Genomic DNA, 21,546 nt, shown 5'->3' with positions numbered 1-21,546 from the left:
ATAACCAGACCACATGAACATCTGATAAAAGATATTGTAACATTCACAAGAACCAGACGGTTGGGTCTCAGTTTGTCCGTTTATTCGGCACATAAGCAAGCGGGTTGCTAACTCCGGGGAGAGCGCCCTCATACAACTCTTCTCTCCAGCCTGGCACACACACACCCAAAACAACCAGGTCCCCCCTCCCCTTCCTGTACCACAACCAAACATGAACCTTAAAGGAACAACAACAGTGTGCAGAGATCACCAACATGTCACTGTACAATAACACTTAACCATCGTTACACTGCCCCCCCAGCAATAAGTTCCTCGTCCCCGAGGGAACGACACAGTCTCTGAGGCGGGGTGGTAGCCTACGTTCCCTCCTTGACCTCCTGAGCCCCTGAGGTGGACGCGGAGCTTCGGGGCTTTGGGGTGGAGAGTCCGAGGGAGGGGAACGCAGCCCCGGTCGGGGGTCCCTCTGAGCAGGGTCACGGACACTCTGTACACGTCCCTCTGGAAAGGAGGGGAGGGACTGCCCTCTGTAGGGGGCCATCCGGTCTCTGTGCAGCGCTACTATCCTCCCCCTAGGAGGCAACTGAACCCTGTAAACAACCTCCCCTACTCGCTCTAGGACGCTGCAAGGCCCCACCCAGCTGCTATCCAGTTTAGGACACCATCCCTTCTTCCTCTTTGGGCTGTAGACCCACACCAGCTCCCCAGCATGGAAGTGCCTCCCCTTAGTGGTGATGTCGTAATTCCTCTTTTGGCGCAGGCCTGCCTTCGCCAGCTGCTCTCGGGCGTAGGAATGTGCAGAATCCAGCCGGTCCTGCAGCTTCCTTGCGTAGTCCCGGCCCGGTGGTGCCTCTGGCGCGTCCGGGGGCTTCCCAAAAGCCAACTCTGCAGGAGTTCTCAGCTCTCTCCCTAACATGAGCAGGGCAGGCGTACATTGGGTGGAGTCCTGTACTGCCGACCTGTAGGCCATGAGGGTAAGGGGAAGATGGTAATCCCAGTCCCGTTGGTGTTCTGAGGTAAGGATGGCTAGCTGCTGGGCCAGCGTCCTGTTAAACCTTTCCACCAGCCCATCGCTTTGGGGGTGAAGTGGGGTGGTGCGGGTCTTCTTAATCCCAAGGCGTCCACACATGGCAGCAAATACCTTGGACTCAAAGTTACGCCCCTGGTCACTGTGGAGGGTCTCTGCTGTTCCAAAGCGGCTGAACATCCCCTCCACTAATACATCAGCGACAGTCTCAGCCTCCTGATCTGGGATGGCGTATGCTTCCGGCCACTTGGTAAAATAGTCCATTGCCACAAGAACATAGCGGTTTCCTCTGTCTGTGCGAGGAAATGGGCCCATGACGTCCACAGCTACTCGCTCCATTGGGGCTCCTGCTGGTTGCTGTTGAAGCTGAGCCCGGGACTGGTCCTGTGGCCCTTTGTGTGAGGAACATGCATCACAGCTGCGGCAAAAGTCCTCCACGTCCCTCCGCTGTTGACCCCAGTAATAGCCCTGGCGGAGGCGGCGGAGAGTCTTGGAGACCCCAAAGTGGCCGGAGCATGGCAGGCTTCCAGCACAGCTGACCTCAGCGACCTTGGCACCACAACCTGCCACCTCTCCTCCCCCGTGGCAGGATCCTTCCAGGCACGCTCCAACACCCCCTCCTTCAGCCTGAGAGCTGCAAACTTGGCCCATAGCCCCCTGGTACAGATGGAAAACCCAGTGACCTCATCCCAAAGGGGTTGCTCCCCATTCTCCAGCCACTGCAGGACCGGCAGCAGGTCCGTGTCTTGTTCCTGCCGTGCCCTCCACTCCGCTGCATCCACCACCAGAAGAGCCCTGCAGGCGAGCTGTGCTGCTCCGTCTATTGTCGTGAGTTCCCGCTCTATTTCCTCTCGCTTCTCACAGTAACGGCAGCCAGCTGCAGCACATGGGCGACGAGAGAGGGCGTCTGCGTTAGAATGGTGCGTCCCTGCTCTGTGCTCCACAGTGAAATTGAAGGCTTGGAGCTCCTCCAGCCAGCGAGCCACCTGTCCCTCTGGCTCCCTGAAAGACATCAGCCACTGAAGGGCAGCATGATCAGTTCTGATAACAAATGCTGTGCCGCACAGGTAGTACTTAAAGTGTCTGTAGTCCACACAGAAACGCATCCTAGGACTTTTTTTCTTAGGCACCATCACCACCGCGGAGGCCCACGGGCTATCAGATGGCTCTATGATGCCCGCCTTCATCATTTCACACAACTCTCTGTCCGCAGCCTCCTGATGAGCCAGGGGCAGGCGGCGTGGGCGCACTTTAATAGGCTGGGCATCCCCGGTCTCAATGACGTGCTCTACCAAGTGTGTCAAGCCAACATCACTTTCTTTCAGGGCAAAAATGTCACTAAACTCTTTTAGTACCTGCCATAGACTCTCTTGCTGCTGTGGATTCAGCCCCTCACAGTTCTTTGACCAGATACTCCTCACTGCTAAGAGCCTCTCCTCCTCCTCCGCTTGCTGTTCTGCTGGCGGGTCTGCAGGGGTCTCTGCGGTGGAGGTGGACGCCGCGGCAGATGCTGTGCAGACCGGGGGAGGAATAAGCGGCACCTTCTTCCCATCAGGGATTACGAGGAAGCCTTTGCCTAAGTCCAGTACACCGCCAATGGCTCGTAAAAAATCCAGCCCAAGGATGCAGGCGTCCTGCACGTCAGCCACCCAGGCAGCATAAGACACACCGAGGTCCCCCACCTTGAACTGGAACACTCCCCTCCCTCTCATTGGGGCCAGATCACCGGTCACAGTCTTAAGTTGCACATTAGTCGGTTGCACAGCAGCTCCGGTTGGGACAATATCGGGTCGGACCAGCGTTGCATTGGACCCCGTGTCCAGCAGGGCCGTACAGGACACCCCCGCGATCGTCACTGGAACATGGCAAAAGCCGCCAACCTGGGTCCATCCCACAGCGATGGCCGCACCGGGTGGAGGTGGTGGTGGCGTGGGGATGTCGTTCTTCCAGGCCCGTGTACTCCCGCCTACACGGGCCCGTGGGCGTTTCCCTGAACCGCTGCAAGCTTGGGGCACTGCCTGATGAGGTGTCCGGGTTGTCCACATCCCCAGCAGCTCTGTGGTCGGCGGTGTGGGCCAGCCCGAGGGGAAGGCGACTGCAGCGAAGCCGCCTGCACCAAGCTGCACAAGCCCGCTGGCGTCTCCATCTGTTCCACAGGTGCTGACACAGCCCTCACCACGTGTGCGTCATCAGCGCCCCCAGAGGATCCTGCAAGCATCTCCCTCTCCAACGCTAGCTCCAGGGCTGCACTGAGTGTGGCCGGCCGAGCAAGTTGAGTTTGCATACGGAGCTCTTTAGGGCTCAGGGCCTGCAGGAACTGGTCCCGAGCTAACTCCGCTTGCACTGATGGTGGCATGCTGTCATACGCTCTCTGGCAAAGGCACTCGATTTCATGGGCCAAAATGCGGAGGGGCTCGCCTGGCAATCTGCGTCTGTTGTGGAACTCCGACCTCAGCAGCACTGGTTGGTTATACTGCCCGAAGCGCCTCTGAAGTGCTCCGACCAGAGCATTATAATCTCCCCTCTGCTCCTCGGTCAGCAGCAGCAGGCATGCAGCTGCATCCTCACACAGGCACAAAGCCAATTGGAGAGCTTTATGTTCCTCAGACCAACCAGCTGCAACAGCTAACAGCTCGAACTGTGCGATAAACACTTCCCATGGCGTCTTGCCGCTGAACTTAGGCGTTTTTATATTCGCTGCAGCTTGTTGGGCGCCGCCATGTTTGTTTACATCACGTGACGGCGCGCCAAGCGAGGTCGACTCCTTCCCGCCGGAATCGCGGCCGCTGTGCGAACAGTTCCCGAGCCTAGTCAAACCTGGAGAAAATCCAGCCTCGGCAGACAGCCGCAGCGCCGTTTCCCTCACTCCATGGGCGGGCGAGCGCGGACGAACGTCCCTCTCCTCCGTCTCCTTCTTAATCTTGCCCGGCAACATCCTCGTCTCGTAACGGCAAGCGTCGCCAGCAACAGGGTGTCGGGCGTTCTGGGGTTCTTTTTTCTTTCTTCACTTCTGACACCAATGTAACATTCACAAGAACCAGATGGTTGGGTCTCAGTTTGTCCGTTTATTCGGCACATAAGCAAGCGGGTTTCTAACTCCGGGGAGAGCGCCCTCATACAACTCTTCTCTCCAGCCTGGCACACACACACCCAAAACAACCAGGTCCCCCCTCCCCTTCCTGTACCACAACCAAACATGAATCTTAAAGGAACAACAACAGTGTGCAGAGATCACCAACATGTCACTGTACAATAACACTTAACCATCGTTACAATATAAATATTGAAACACTGATCCGACATTATCCTTTATTGAGGGATCGTTTGATCTTACACTTTTACCTGAATGTGGCTCCTTTTTTTGAAAAAAAAAAACTTCCTTATATCCATTATGAACCTGGCTGTCTCTCTGTACACAAACACACACACACACACAACAGGAGTTATAAGGTTAATGGGCATTCAGTCAGCATTCAGTTAGCTAGTTAGTATCCATTTCAAACAGGACAGTGGTAACAACAACAGACTGCGGACTCCTTTAAGTTTTAGATTTTAGATAGGCTGTATACATTTCAAAGGGAGCAACAGGACGGTCAAATGTCGCTGATTTTACTACAGAGCAGGATGGATTGTAGAGTAGCAAACATCGTTGGAAAACAAGTTTTCAACACTGCAGGTTACTTGGGTGTAATGTTTTTCGGCTAAAAAGAAACATGGTCTGACTCCTACCTAACAATAGAGTAAAAGAGTAACTGCAGGTTAAATGCAGCTAACATGTCCTGTTTTCAGCCAGGCACTTATACCTCCGCTCTGCTGCGTCTCACAGAAGGGGAGAAGCGAGCTGGAACAAACCATTTTAGGGGGGGGGGGGTATCTATACTTTTGTTGTTAAAATGTTACGTCTCAACCAAGTACTGTATGCTTTTTATATTTTTAGTAGTCTGTCACAAAAACAGCAAAAATTGTCAAAAAAGTAAGAAATCTTTGGGGGTGCTTTGATTCATTTTTGGGGGTGCTGAAGGGTAGAGAAGCACCCCCAAAAATGGGCTAAAATAGCCCCTGGCGTAAACACAAAGCGCTGACCCGCCGAAACATCAGAGTCAGCGAGCTGTCGGCTTTCAGCCCCGACCGTGTCCGTGCCGTCCGGTGAGAAAGGCGACATCTCACTGATTCTGATCCGGGGGTCCGCGCTTTGTGTTTACGTCTTTGTGCCGAAGCCGTGTACCTGCTCTCATTTACTGTTTTAAATGTTTGGTGGTTGTCAAAACTTTGTGACGTTTCACCTGTGATTCTGTAATTTTGGGCAAAATACATTTATATAAAAAAATCGATTCAGGATTTTAATGAATCGATATCACGTTATCCAAGCCAGATTTTAATCGATGAATCGATTATTAAAACCCAGCCCTAGATATGAGGACACATTCAGTGGCACAAGGAACTATGTGAAGCTTTATGACATGCTGGGCATGTTTTGGACCACTAGTTACGTTACATTACATTAAGTTAAAAAATAATAATAACAATTGATAACAAGGTCGGCCTGCATGAAGAAGTAAAGCCGAGGGTAAAGGAGTCTTCGTGTATTGAATACAAAATGCAGTGGAGGAATATTAAACGTCCTTTAGTTGTATGCTTCAAACTTCTATCAAAGGAGTAAAAGTATAACTGTCTCCCTGCACAGCACTATGGAGCTGCAGCTGTCATCTGACTATTAGAGAAACAATTAACATGCTGTATGTGTCATGTACGTTACGTATTTAAAATACAAAATATGAGTAACTATATTCCGTTACAGGTACCATTTAAAAAGGTGGTATTTAGAATACAGTTACTTTGTTGAAATAAATGGATTACACGGCAGTACTTTCCTGTTTTATATTGTGGCGGGTCAGGACTGTTTCGGTTTTGTTAGGCTACGTTCACACTGCAGGTCTTAATGCTCAATTCCGATTTTTTGATCAAATCCGATTTTTTTGTCTCCTCGTTCACACTACAAATAAAATGCGACAGCAAACGCGCTCTAGTGTGAACACTCAAAGCGGCCCGCATGCGCAAAAGAAGATGTCACACACAACGCGCTCTGTTTAGACCAAGAACAAACAGTATTGTTTGACTGATGGCCGTTAATATAAAGACTTCGGACTTTACGTTTCCCAATTTTTGCTTTAAGTTATTTTGTTATTTACATAATAATGTAAATAACCTAATAATGATCCTTATTGCTGTTTAAGAGAGGAGCGGTGCTTCAAAGGATAGCTGCAGATTTCTGTCAGAATCTGCAGATTATACAGTACAAATAAAATGTTTACGTTGTCTTCCCAACAGTTTCACTGACATCTACACTGGATGGCTAGGAAGCGTTCGCGATGTCTTCTCGGGCGCTGATAATTGGCTTCAGTCTTGTGTCGGTGACGTAAAAGGCAGATTTAATGCGACTTGACCGTTCAAACAGCAGTCGCTTTCTAAAACATCGGATATGTATCGGATTCAGTACCACATACGAAAGTGACCCAGATCGGATTTGAAAATATCGGATTTGCGCCGTTCACACTGTCATAGCATGATCGGATATGGGTCGCATAGGGTCAAAAAAATCGGATTTGATGCGCTTTCGCCTGCAGTGTGAACGTAGCCTTAGACAGCTACGTTCTGTAGTTCCAGGCGGCAGCGTTGCGGTTGCCATGGTTACAGGGTGATGCTCTCGCTCTGCGTGTTTCCTGGGTGAGAGAGGTCTTTTTGTTGTTGTTGTTGTGCTAAGCTAATAGGCAGAATGCAGAATGTAGCATCATGGGCAGTGTAGTCCGTCCTGGAGGGAGAATGGACTGCCATACTCGTTATGTGCCTGTGAGCGCGAGGTGGGAGAAAAAGGAGAGTCGAAAAGTACGAGTTGTCATTGAGCAAAAACGGGAGCTGGAAGCATGTAAATATAATAATAACCACTGCAGCCAAGAAGAGTGCCTGACGAGCCTAGTTGTAAGTAAGCTATTAAGACTCGACTGTACGCTTTGTTCGTGTTTTCCTCCGACACAATAAGTTCTGTTGGAGCAGTCTTTCAACGCCTCTCTCTGTCTCTCGCAAGCAGAGTTGACCCACACAACAAAGTAAAGCTATTTTTCGGCTACGAGCCCGACACGGAACCGTATTAGTCAGAGGTCCCTTTACTACGGTTCGGAGCCGCAGAGCTTCAGTAATAGTAATAAATCACACAGCAATAGTACATTCATGTAGTTGTAAAATGCATGATAATATGTTAAGTAATCCAAAGTATTCAGAATACGTTACTCTCATTGAGTAACGTAACGGAATACGTTACAGAATACATTTTAGGGCATGTAATCTGTATTCTGTAATGGAATACATTTTAAAAGTAACCTTCCCAACACTGGTCATTGCAGTTATCTTGTTTTACTTGAAACAAGGAAGTTCTGAAGAAGTTTGTAAGTTGTAAAGTTGACTTACTGGTTTGCAAAGGGAAGAGAAGCGTGTTACAGATGTGTCCAAATTTAAAAAATTTAGCCGTTCAAGTTTTTTGTCAGTTTTCGGCATTTAAATCATTAAGCTGACCTTGAAGTCCTTGGTGGATGTAAACTGGATTTTAATAGATTATTAGCATGACTCCAGTCTAATCCCCTACCACTTTTTTAATCAATTCATTCAACACTGTAGAGACAAAAACGTAACCATACTGGTGGCACTTCTTGCCGTTTCAGATCAATGTTTTCTGTCTCATTTGTATTAAAGACGTCATTTAAAATACATATCGGTGCCAAATGCTATAAATATGTTGCCTTACATTATAACGATCAAAAAACCAAAAGGTTATTTCTTGATGCGTCTTGTTTTTGCCTTAAAAAAGGGGTGGCTGTAGCTCAGGTGGCAGAGCAGGTCAGCCACTAATCAGAAGGTCGGTGGTTCGATCCCTGGCTGCATGCCAAATATCCTTGGGCAAGATACTAACCCCGTGTTTGCCTACTGGTGGTGGTCAGAGGGCCCGGTGGCGCCTGTGTCCGGCAGCCTCGCCTCTGTCAGTGCACCCCAGGGCAGCTGTGGCTACAATGTAGCTTGCCATCGCCTGTGTGTGAATGACTGAATGTAGTGTAAAGCGCTTTGGGGTCCTATGGACTAGAAAAGTGCTATACAAATGCAGGCCATTTACCATTTAAAAACGTCTGTGTTATGTTTTTAAAACTTAAAAAGGAAAGGTTGTAAAACTGTGATTTTCAGCCTGATATTAAGTTACTTGAGACTCTGTAGTATCTTTGCACAGCTACTGTAACACTTAAGGTTAATGTTTTGAGTCATTTAATGTTTTTGAGTGCTTTGAGTTGCTTATACCACACTCCTGCTGCATTATACTTTAGGAGAAATGGGCTGCAGAGTTCCTTTTTTTAGTAGTTATGATGATGTGAAGGGAGAAGATGTCAGAAACAATACTGGTTTTTAGACGAAAGCACAAATAGCGTTTCAGATGGAGTGAGCGAAAAGAGATAAAGAAGCAGAATAAGGATAAAGAAAAAGTCAAACACACACTGACAAAATTCTCTGACTCTGATCTAATTCCCAATATAAATTCAAAGATGCCAAAGACAGTTGTGTAAGATATAAGAAAGAAGAAAAAATAAAGAGGTCTAGGGTGAAAAAGCTGCAGAGAAAGTACATTCAGACCCCCAACATTTCCCAAAGAACTCCAACTTCTTCTCTCCACCTATAGATTCAGTACATTCTTGCCGTTTCAGATCAATGTTTTCTGTCTCATTTGTATTAAAGACGTCATTTAAAATACATATCGGTGCCAAATGCTATAAATATGTTGCCTTACATTATAACGATCAAAAAACCAAAAGGTGTTCATCCTGATGTGTTTCTCTACCAATGTCCTCATGGCAAGCATGGGCTTCCATCATGATTTTCTCTCTTCTCTATGCTCTCCTCACTCTACTACATTTTTTTTCTTGCCCTCTCCTCACTATCTCCTGTCAGCGCTGCTCACTGTTTTACCCAAGAGCCCTGGGCGTCCCTGGCAGCTGTTCACAGCACTAATGGGGCACTGAGAGAGAGAGGCACATGTAGAGGACGAGAAAGAGGCCCCATGGGCAAAGCAGCACGCTGGTCATACAGCAGGTAATACTATACTTGACCCAGCCATTCAGACCAGCCCATCAGCAGTGAATTCAAACAGTAACTCATTGTAGCATTGTAATGGAGTTTTCTCTCCTAGTGTGTACGACTGAAAAAATCTGCCTGTGACACTGATCCATACTCCGTGCATGCTTTACAGCACCCGCGGGTAGTTATAGAAAGTGAACAATATAAAAAGCCATAAATACAGAAAAGAATCAGACTTGGATTCCACCCATGTGTAGTAAAACGGCGATATCAAATTAAAAGTGGTGACATTGCTGCAGCCACTCAATATTTGTAGCCGGCTGTATGTATGCTGCAGGCAACCAAAAGTGAAATACCGATGCAACAATGTGATGTAAACTGTGATAAATTGTGCCGTACATAAACAAAAGTAACACTGCCGCATCAGTCCCTGAGGTGCTTTCTACACTCTAAACCGCTGTAGAAGTTTCCCAAAGTGTAATTGTTTGAGCAGGTTAAATGAAGATGAGAAAGTGCAGATATGGGCCTTGCAGTGAGTCATGTTGTATCTGTTCTGCTTTGTTTAACTGGGTTGGATAGGGAGTTGGTGAATTGGTGCATGGGATTTCATTTGTTGTTACTAAAAATCTAGTGTGCAATCTGCAGTATCTGACAAAGCAGTGTTCTTAACCACCACCATCTGCCTTACTTTGTAGACTCTCCAATATTCAGAAGAAAATATGTTCAACTTAACAAACACCAGATTTCACATGATAAGTTTTACCAAACAAATCCTGCCTGAAGCTGGTTTCAGCCAGGTATTGGAATTTTTGTTGCTTGGAATTGGAGTTGTTGTATTTCACTGTCATCAAAGTGCCAAGGCTGTGTTATCATTGAACAAGAATGCCTTTCCCTGTCCAGATAAGAGACAGGTAAAGAATTTAACTGGAATATTCATAGAGCACCAACATCGGGATCACCACAGCAAGCCAGAGCATGTGAGCCAGTGCTGAAGAGGGCAGGTCAGCTTCACACTGGGTTGTTACCAACTTCATGAGGCCCACTTAGCAGAACTTTAGGCAAACTAGCCTCACATCCACATCACCTGATAACTCTTTCCTGATGATATTGAGAGATTCACAGGCCAGGCGGGATATGTAATTCCCTTTCTCGAGTCTCTCTCCTATCCTCTGCATTGGACCTATAGGAATCAGGTTGTGATCATCACTGACATGATTTAAAACTGAATCCACAATTTTCTACTGAACACCATCACCCCACACTTAGAGTCAGATCACGAGAGTCGTCACACAGTGGCTGTATGTTAATATTCATTTTTAAAAAGTTACAAGGTGAATACGTCTCAAGGCACAATCTGGCTTGTGCCATATGGCGACAAAAAAAGTTCTTAACTTCCTGCCACAAATATTTATTCAATATTTATTCAGAGCAGTTCATAGAAGGACAAGTGTTACCTGCCCTATCGTCCAGCATTATCTTCCACAACATAGCCCAGGGCTTGTCCAAGTCCACAAAGCATATGTAGAGTGGATGAGTTAAGTCTCAGAGTCCCCCCAAGCTACCTTTAATGATGCTGCTCCTCCTAAGCCTTTAAGGTCAGTAGTTGGTCAAGGAGTCCTTTGCAGTGGTCATGCATAAGCTTTTCTAATAACGCTTAGCAGCGTGGCACCCCTTGTGGGACCTTTGGATGCCACAACCTGTCAAAGCATTTGGAGGTGACAACACGGTTGTTTGGAGATGATGCCACAATTTGCTTCAGCTATTTGGGATTATTTTGTGACCTCCTGAGCTGAGGTGTGGTGCTATAAAATACTGGAGCTCAAAATAACTTGCACCTACACATGCACATGCTTGGTGGAGCTGTGGCAACAGTGGAAGGACATACAACGTGGCAGGTTTATGTACATTAGTCATTTATGACTGAGCACGAAATTATATTTAAGACTAATTTTACCACACTGGCTCCTTCTCTCAGCCTCAGCTTCATTTCTACATCTCTAACAGTCAGTGTCAGACGCAAGTCTCAATCATTTTTCACCACTGAATGGTTATTCTCTCGTTCTTTCTCTCAGAAACACAAAATGATTCTGGATTGGTGGTAGAATAGTGTAAATTCTAACTAATTTACATTGGGGGAGAAATTATAATGTGCTTAATTTTTTATGCAATGCTTGTCATGATCCTGGGCCATGTTGGCCCGCCAGTCTTAGTATTCATGTCTTTTTGTGTATTGTTCCTTATTTGATTTCCCCTTGTGACTTTTATCCCCTGTGTGCCCCTCTATGTATCTGTGAGCCCTCGTCTCCCCTCCTTGTGTTTCATTCCATGTTTCCCCAGCCCACTATGCCCGTGCTCTCTCTCTCTTCCTGTCTGCACCTCTGTGTACTTCCTGTTTTACTTTGACAGTCTCCCGTCAGTGTTGTTTACTCCTGCCATGTCTTGTTATGTTTATCTGTGTCAGCTGTGCTCCCATGTGTGGCCACTTCCCCTGATCATCCCTCTTGTGTATTTAGTCTCTGTGTTTCATGTAGTCTGTGTCGCGTCGTCTGTGTTCCCACCCTCCGTGTTTCCATGCCCAGTCTTTTGTATCACCAGCCATAGCATAGTTTGTTCCCAGTTTAGGTTTGTTTAGTTACTGCTCTTGTGCTGCCCTCATTCTTGTTTGTTTCTTTCCTGATCACCAGCCACAATAAACGGCTCGCTTTTGTTTAAGTGCACCCCTGTATCCTCACTTGTGTTCGCACCTGGGTCCTCAACACACTCTCCACACGGTCTGCCACTGCGACCGTGACAATGCTTGATGTAATTTGCCAAAATCTATTTAAGAAATGAAGAACCTTTAATATGAAATGCAAACAGGAAATGTTCAGTCTGTATACCACAAATAAGGTGCAAGTACCATGTATTTATGTACAATTTGCAGGTAGCAAGTCAGCTTTTTGCAGGAAATAATGACACAATTAAGTACTCTCTGGGGTTATTATAACTTAATCTCGACTGTGACTTACAGGTATTTTTACAGGGAAGGAGACAAAAATTGTACTGTAAGTAATTTTAAGTATTGAATTATTCATTTTAAGTACAGCATAAGTAATTACTAAATAAGTGCTGGTTAAGCAATTTTGTGCATAATGGATGTTTTACTATTCAATTATCTTAATATATTAAATAACAAAATGATACAGTGATAAGTACTTTGTCCAAGCATACACTCATCTGAGCCTGTATTGGAGACAAGGTGAGTCATTTCCATTAAACTTTAAAAGTCATCCCAACTAGTAGAATAGCACACCAAGGCTTTCTCCTTCTCCAGTGATGCCTACCTGTATAGACAAAAATTGAGGTTTTCAATTCAATTCAATTTCATTTTATTTATATAGCGCCAAATCACAACAAAAGTCGCCTCAAGGCGCTTCATAGATACAGAGAAAAACCCAACAATCATATGACCCCCTATGAGCAAGCACTTTGGCGACAGTGGGAAGAAAAAAACTCCCTTTTAACAGGAAGAAACCTCCGGCAGAACCAGGCTCAGGGAGGGGCGGGGCCATCTGGTATGATTGGTTGGGGTGAGAGGTGAGTCAATGCAGAGAGGTCTATTAACACATAGTGAGTGAGAAAGGTGACTGGAAAGGAAAAACTCAATGCATCATGGGAATCCCCGGCAGCCTACGTCTATTGCAGCATAACTAAGGGAGGATTCAGGGTCACCTGGTCCAGCCCTAACTATATGCTTTAGCAAAAAGGAAAGTTTTAAGCCTAATCTTAAAAGTAGAGATGGTGTCTGTCTCCCGAATCCAAACTGGAAGCTGGTTCCACAGAAGAGGGGCCTGAAAACTGAAGGCTCTGCCTCCCATTCTACTTTTAAATACTCTGGGAACAACAAGTAGGGCTGCAGTGTGAGAGCAAAGTGCTCTAATAGGGTGATATGGTACTACAAGGTCATTAACCCTTTACAGCCGATCGGAGCGGGCACGCTCCATTTTGCGTAACTATTTTTAAATCCCGGTAGCACTGCAACCACGTAAGCTAGCGCAATAATTTTTTTTGCATATGAAACCGGAGGAGTTGTACTTACATCTTATGCCATCAGCTTGTCCTAGGTCACAGTTTCCTTCCACATATAGCTTTGCAAAAACTGCATAAAAATCACTTGCAGCAACAAAAACATGGGTCGTGTCCAAATTCATGGGCTGCATCCTCCTCAGGACCCGGCCTTCGCGGTCTACGTGGGCCGGGTCCTCAGAAGGTCGGGTAGGCCGGAAGTAAACGGCCGTGAAATTGGACGGTCTAGCCTTCTGATTAGCGTCACCGCTGTCTCGGTGGAGTTTAATAAACTCAGCCGTCTGCTCCTTGCTATCTAAAATATAACGGGACACTGGCGTAAATTCTCGACTGTCTCATACTTCTGTTTAATCAGTTTTCTGTTTGACGTTTAGTCAGCTGTGTAAAAACCAAGGAGGAACCCACCCGGGGGATTAATAAAGTTTTATTTTATCTAATCTAATCTACTAACTTTAATCTCAGCCAAACCGATTTACTCACGAACAAACAAAACACTGAAAAAAGCCCAACAATAACATTTTTAGGTTGTCTAAGTGACTTATATATTACGTTTAACCCGAGCAGAGAAAGTCCGCGGTGATCTGAAAATGATGTGCCGGGAGTTGTGCCGTTCTCGGCCGCATCAGTAACCCTCGAGCTCCCGGCTAGCTATCGAGCTGGTGGGTAGCAGACGCCTCCGAAAACGTCGAAGCACTTTTGCAAATATGCGATATCTTGATAAACCGAGCAGATATTTGATGTTTACATAACTACTTTATCGCCTGAAAATATGTTAAAAGTTTATTTTGTGACCCAGAAAGATTAGTATGAGTAATTTTAAAACTTAGTAGCGGCCGCCATTGTTGGAAACTGGAGTTTGGCTGGGCCGCGCTATGAATTCTGGGATATGGTAGGCCACGAAGGACACACCCGACCCATCCTTCAAATTCGGGGAAAAGGAGGACGCATTTGTCGGCTGCATTCGGAGGAGTCTACGAATTTGGACAGCCTTCGGCGCGTCGCTGTGACGTAATCGGTCTACAAATGCGGCCTCAGGAGGATGCAGCCCATGAATTTGGACACAACAATGATATTCCAGAAACACGCTTCGCCGATCCGATCAGCTGTTTGTAACACTTCCTACGTCCATCAGCGCGAACTATCACATGACCACATGACCTGCCCGAAACCGGAAGTGACGTCATTTTGCGGAAATGTAGTTTTTTTTACGATCGGGGCCTTATGAGCCTATACTTGTGTTTTAAAAAGTTATGTTTGAGTTTATGACTTTCTGTGTCGTTTCTGGGATGCTTAGGACTCATATTGCACTGCTGGAAATAGTTTATTTTGATGCATATGCTGTTATTTTGCAAATTTGCACTCTAATATTTATTTTCGTTTTTCCTGCAGTATATAAAAATTGGTGTATTTCAAAAATAAAACTATGAAGACACTCAAAATAAATTTCCTGTGGTGGGAAACTAGTTTGTGCAACTTTTTTGCATTTACAGTTTTGAGGGATGAGCCTCTTAAATTTCTCTAACTAGAAATATATGTTAAAAAAAACAAAAACGATTTTCAATTTTTTTGTAGTTTATTGCACTTTTTTGCAATTTATGTAATTACTATGCACCTAATGCAGACATATTATTAAAGTTTGGGCTATAATGGTTGTATTGATGTATAGCAACTTGAAATGCTCCCAAAAATGGCTACACAGCATGTAAAAATATAATATAAGCTCTGGCGGACTTGGTTCTATGGTAGGTCTTAAAGGGTTAAGATAAGATGGGGCCTGATTATTTAACACCTTGTATGTGAGGAGCAGGATTTTGAATTCAATTCTGGATTTAACAGGAAGCCAATGAAGGGAAGCCAAAACAGGAGAAATATGCTCTCTCTTTCTAGTCCCTGTCAGGACTCTTGCTGCAGCATTTTGGATTAGCTGAAGGCTTTTCAGCGAGTTTTTAGGACATCCTGATAATAATGAATTACAGTCATCCAGCCTGGAAGTAATAAATCCATGAACTAGTTTTTCAGCGTCACTCTGAGACAAGATATTTCTAACTTTAGAGATGAGATGGTACAATAACCTCAGTTTTATCTGAATTAAGAAGCAGAAAGTTAGCGGCCATCCAGGTCTTTATGTCTTTAAGACATTCCTGCAGTTTAACTAATTGGTGTTTGTTATCTGGCTTCATAGATAGAGCTGGGTGTCATCTGCATAGCAGTGAAAATTTATGCTATGTCTTCTAATGATGCTGCCTAAGGGAAGTATGTATAATGTAAACAGAATTGGTCCTAGCACTGAACCCTGTGGAACTCCATAATTAACCTCAGTGTGTGAAGAGGACTCTCCATTTACATGTACAAATAGGAGTCTATTAGATAGATATGATACAAACCACTGCAGCACAGTACCTGTGTGTACCTGTCAGCACTCTTTAATACATTTTTCCACTTTAGCATTAAAATCAAAATAAATTATTTGTCATATGACAGTTGGCATAAGATCCACTCTCCCACAACCATGAATTGGACAAGCAGTTATAAATGCAAAATGAATGTTTTTCATTATCATTTGGAGACCCAAGAAGTACAATGTACAATGTTGAAATCATGTATTGTATTTTTGGCATTTTTTACAACCAAACCATTACTACTACACGTACTGGCCACTTCATTAGGTTCGTCATGCAAGTAACTGGCTGGACCCCTTTTTCCTTTAGAACTGCCTTACTTATTTGTAGTACAGATTCAACAAGGAAACATTCTTCTGAGTTTTCTCCACCATATTGACATGACATCCACATCCATGATGCAAATATCATATTTCACTGCATCAAAAAGATGCCGTATTGGATCAAGACTTGATGGGTGTCATTTAAGTACAGTGAACTGACTGTCATGTTCAAAGAACCGGTTTGAGATTATTTAAGATTTTAGATTTGGCAAGGCCTGCTCCTGCTAGAAACATCCACACCAACAAGGTATTTTGACACAGAGAAATGATGCTCACTGGATAGCTTCTCTTTTTTTGGACCATTCTCTGTAAACCTTAGAGGTGGTTGTGATTTCAAAACTCCAGTATTTCAGAGCAACCATGCAATGAGCAGAGTCAATTCAATTACTTTTCTAACAAGGGGCAAATGTGCAGCAATTTTAGAAGCTGTATTACAAAATTAATGTAAAACACCAGACCTAAATATAACACTGTCAGCCTTGTATTGCTTTGTTTCCTTAATGCCATAGCTTTAATCATCTGCGTTTACTTTGTCCCCATTAAAAACGAAAAAGTGTAGACATGTCAATGTTTGCATAATATTTTACAACACAGCAAGATAGTACCATAACTTTGCACATACTATAGCTAAACAGTTGTCTGTGACAGGGTTGTCTTGTTCACACTATCATAATTGGGTGTCTCTGCAGCAGACTCAGGGCTTTCTAGCTTGTACCTGTGGACCACATGGACCACAGGGATAGCCACTAAAAGAAGAAACTAAAAGAAAGAAAGATTCAGCCTATTTACTCATTTTGTTTATTTGAGCACAAATTTGATGCTGAATATACTGAACATAAATAATCATTTTGTCCATCTACAATGGTTCTGTAGATTGCCAATATCTTGATCGAAAAGGCTAGTTTTAGTGCAGCGCATAATATGAACCTAGTAAGCAGTTGTGAACTGGGACTACTTTGTGATGGTACAGCATAGTGCATTGCCCGTTACAGGGTCCTAGCACCTTAGTCGCTCCTTAACACAGCCTGTGCCCTGAAAAGTACAGGGTACTTACAGCGTAATTGTTTCATTGTTTCCTGCAAAAACCTGACTTGTTACCTGCAAAATTGCACATGATTACAGGGTATTTGCGCCTTATTCCAGGATCATATTATAAAGTGTTACTGTTTTATTGTGCTCTTTCATGTTATGGGGCACATTAGTTGATGCTGTAAAGCAGTCAACACACCTTAAATATGATAATAACACCTGACCATGTAATTTTTCTTTATATTATATCATATCAAATTTATTTGTATAGCACATTTAAAGACCAAGGTACACCACAGTGCTTTCCAGTAGAACCATGATACAGATAAAATCACAATATAAAATATAAAACAATTACATAATATAAATGCAGAGCCAGATAAAAAACACACTAATTAGCCTTAAAAGCCAGGTTAAATAAGTACTTTTTTTAGACATGATTTAAAAGATTGAATAGAATCTGATGCGTGAATGTCAATAATTTATATCCCATATTAAAAAGATTATCGAAGTTTTAAAAAATGATTGAATCTCATTCAACTTGTCTGGCTAAATATAAATAACTGGGTGTCCAACAGGGGTGACCAACTCCAGGCCTTAAGGGCCGGTGTCCTGCAGATTTTAGATGTGTCCTTGATCCAACACAGATGATTTAAATTGATAAATTTCCTCTTTACAAAAAAAAAATTAAATCCTCTTTCTCCACTGAGCCACTCTTTCAGCTTCAGGTGACAACAATCTTTGAAAAAATAAAATGTCTTCACATGCTGAGTTAATCTTTGTTTCCTTCTGTCACTTTCTGGGAAGAGACCAGCTTAATAAAAACAGTTATTTGCTTCCTTGTCTACAGCTTCTTCTTTTGGTTTGTAATCATGTTAGTCCACTTCACAGTCAGTGTACTTGTTTGCTGGCTATGCTGCCCTATTGATGTACTTATTCCCAGTAGAGAGTCAATAAAATTGCTTTTTCTTTTGTTTTTGTCATGGGTCACAGGGGCAGACCAGCTTAAATGCACATTTACATGAAATACTTCTTTACAATGAACAGTGAAACTGGATACTATCATAATAGCTTTGAATCTCGTAATTCAAAGCTATTACGACAAATCAGCAAAGGCAACATATGCAGGCAATACAGCATATGTTGCTAGGAAACGGACATAATCACGTGTCCATCATGAACACAAGGTAAACCCAGCGTAGGTAAGTCCAGGGTTGTTAAGTAAGAACCACTTTCAAGACTAAACTAAAAGTGGAATTTTGTCTTTGTCCTTAAAGACCTCATGGTGAAAACGCTTTATAGATATTGATCTGTGGGCAGTTTCTTGTAAACTTAATGGCATTTCTAACAGAAGTTTAATCATATATGAACAGACTGCAAGTGAGTGTTTGTTCATTTGCATCATTGTTAAACCACAATACTTCAAAGAAGAGATACAATTTAAATTAAAAATGAGGAGAGAATTATGGATAAATTAAGATTAAATCTGGGCTTTTTTGCATGTTAATCCAGAAGTTAATCCAGCCTCTCTAATGTGTAACTGATGCATATGCTCTATAAGCACACCAGTGCATGTAGGATGAATTACTTGTGACCAGTAATGTTAAAGTAATATTTTTAAGACATTTACAGGAAGAGTGTATAAGTAGTTTTAAAGTTGCCCTGATAAACAGTTCATTTGTTTGCTGAATCAATTTATCATTCTGTTTACATTCACACTAACCCTGATAAGTTCAGGTACCCAGACACAAATGTTTTCTTTTTCACTTATGTATTTACAGACTGTCTCCCACCTGTGCAGACAACTTCCCAATCTTTTGTCTTCCTTTCCTGCTGTGAGAGCTAAAAACTGCTTTGTCTGATACCTCTGGAGAAACATTGAGGATCTTAGTGCTTGTACATCAGAAACTAGGCCCAGGTCAGCCTGGGTCTGGCTGCTCTGCTCTGCTTTGTTCTGTACTCCTCTGTTCAAGACAGATATAAATGGACAGATGGCAGAGAAGAAGCAGGCCACAGTGGTGAGGCTAGATGTTTTATTAGCTTTGTTCTTTTTGATGGGGTTTATTCCCTGATAGAAAAGCCTCATTTTGTGTTATGAAGAATTTACATATCACATTAATAAAGCATATTAGGTCTAAAAATTCAACAGTTAAGGTCAGATGCAGAACAAATGAGTCATCTATATAATATTTATCCAAAAATGACACTGTTAAATTGCAATTATGCTAACTGACACTGTGTGAGAGGGGAGTGTGTCTTCTAAAAAGGCTTTCGGTTTGACTTGCTATATTCGAAAAATATTCAAGCCATGCTAAAATCATTAAAACACTTTTTTCTCCACATTTGTAATAAGGATTCTTTTTGCTTAATAAAAAATGACAAACTTCTTTTGCATCTGAAACTTATTTTACATTTAAGCAGTTCAGCCTTACCTTCAGATAACAGCATCAATGATTTGCAAACCACACATGGCCATATTTTATTCACTACAAAACATACGAAACATAACAAATATTTAAACTGAGACATTTTACTATTTCATGAAAAAAAAAACTCATTTTGAATTTAATGCCAGCAACATGGCTCAAATAAGTTGGAACAGGGGCAAGCAAAGGCTGGAAAAGTAAGTGGTTGTGGCGTGGGTGTGGTCTCTGGCCGGCTGCAGAGGAGGGGTGACGCAGTGAGCTCCCGGGGTGGCGCAGGGGCGGGGTGAACAGGTGTACTGGGATCTGAATGTGATTGTGACTCTTTACATAAATAAATAAAAGTATTGCTGTCATCACACTCGTGTCCAGTGTATGTACAACGGGTCAAACATTACAGTGGTTCTAAAAAAGAAACAGCTGGAGGAACATTTTGCAACTAATTAGAATAATTGGCAACAGATCAGTAACATGACCGGGTATAAAATGCACATCTTAGGCAGAGTTTCTCGGAAGTAAAGAGAGGTAGAGGTTCAAAAATGCAATGCAAAATTAAATGTTCTAGAACATATAACACTGTGAGTACTCTGAGTAATGGTAATGCCCGACCTGGTGTCTTTGGATGCTCTTTGGATGCTCAGATTAATTATTCAGTCAGAGATGACGCCCACCTTTCTAAACAGTCAGCTTTCCTCAGGGGACCCCTACTGATGGAGCGAGGCAAAGAATCCTCTGGGCAAGAGCTGAAACATCTTCACGAACTCAAAGAAGTCCGGTCAATTGCCTTTTTTAAAGCTCTTGAGACTGCATCCTGGCCACTGTGCTCACCCAAGTCACGAGATACATTTGATGGTTAACCCAATGTGTGTCCTTGTGCAACAGACCTCTCCTGTATGTGTCTTTGATGTATGTTGTAGACAGTGCAGGCGAGTCTAAGAGTCTGACCATTAAGGAGCATATCTTGTATCACCTCTGTTTACGCTTTACCACTCGAGAAAACCACCATCAAAAAAGTTGCAGTACTCCTGACATGAAGTCAACAACAGACTAAGGACAATCATTTGTTGAAGATGCCAGTATGTGGGTGTTATACAGTATATGGAGGTCCTACTGCCTCCTTTCCATTCAAGAACAGCATTTTTTCTGCTGGCAGATTATGGTGGTGTCACCAGTCTAGTCTACAAGGACAATGCAGACCCACAGCAGGAAGAAGGAATGTCTTGGTACTCCAGGACAGTGTGATGTCTCTTCTGACAGCTTTATTTACTGTGATTTTTGCAGCTCAGGCAAAAACTAGAACTGTGTGTCAGCTTTCAGAAAGGAGAACTTACAAGGACTTTATTTTACAGTGGGGCAAAAAAGTATTTAGTCAGCCACCGATTGTGCAAGTTCCCCCACTTAAAATGATGACAGAGGTCAGTAATTTGCACCAGAGGTACACTTCAACTGTGAGAGACAGAATGTGAAAAGAAAAATCCATGAATCCACATGGTAGGATTTGTAAAGAATTTATTCGGAAATCAGGGTGGAAAATAAGTATTTGGTCACCTCAAACATGGAAAATCTCTGGCTCTCACAGACCTGTAACGTCTTCTGTAAGAAGCTTTTCTGACCCCCACTCGTTACCTGTATGAATGGCACCTGTTTGAACTCATCATCTGTATAAAAGACACCTGTCCACAGCCTCAAACAGTCAGACTCCAAACTCCGCCATGGCCAAGACCAAAGAGCTTTCGAAGGACACCAGGAAAAGTATTGTAGACCTGCACCAGACTGGGAAGAGTGAATCTACAATAGGCAAGCAGCTTGGTGTGAAAAAATCAACTGTGGGAGCAATCATCAGAAAATGGAAGACATACAAGACCACTGATAATCTCCCTCGATCTGGGGCTCCACGCAAGATCTCATCCCGTGGGGTCAAAATGATCATGAGAACGGTGAGCAAAGATCCCAGAACCACACGGGGGGACCTGGTGAATGACCTGCAGAGAGCTGGGACCAAAGTAACAAAGGTCACCATCAGTAACACACTACAACGGCAGGGAATCAAATCCCGCAGTGCCAGACGTGTTCCACTGCTGAAGCCAGTGCATGTCCAGGCCCGTCTGAAGTTTGCCAGAGAGCACATGGATGATACAGCAGAGGATTGGGAGAATGTCATGTGGTCAGATGAA

The sequence above is a fragment of the Mchenga conophoros genome, linkage group LG18, assembly GCF_057382185.1.
Source record: "Mchenga conophoros isolate Kocher_MC1m ecotype Shallow Benthic linkage group LG18, M_conophoros_male_GT1.1, whole genome shotgun sequence".
Classification (NCBI taxonomy): domain Eukaryota; kingdom Metazoa; phylum Chordata; class Actinopteri; order Cichliformes; family Cichlidae; genus Mchenga; species Mchenga conophoros.
Note: the sequence above shows the minus strand (reverse complement) of the source record.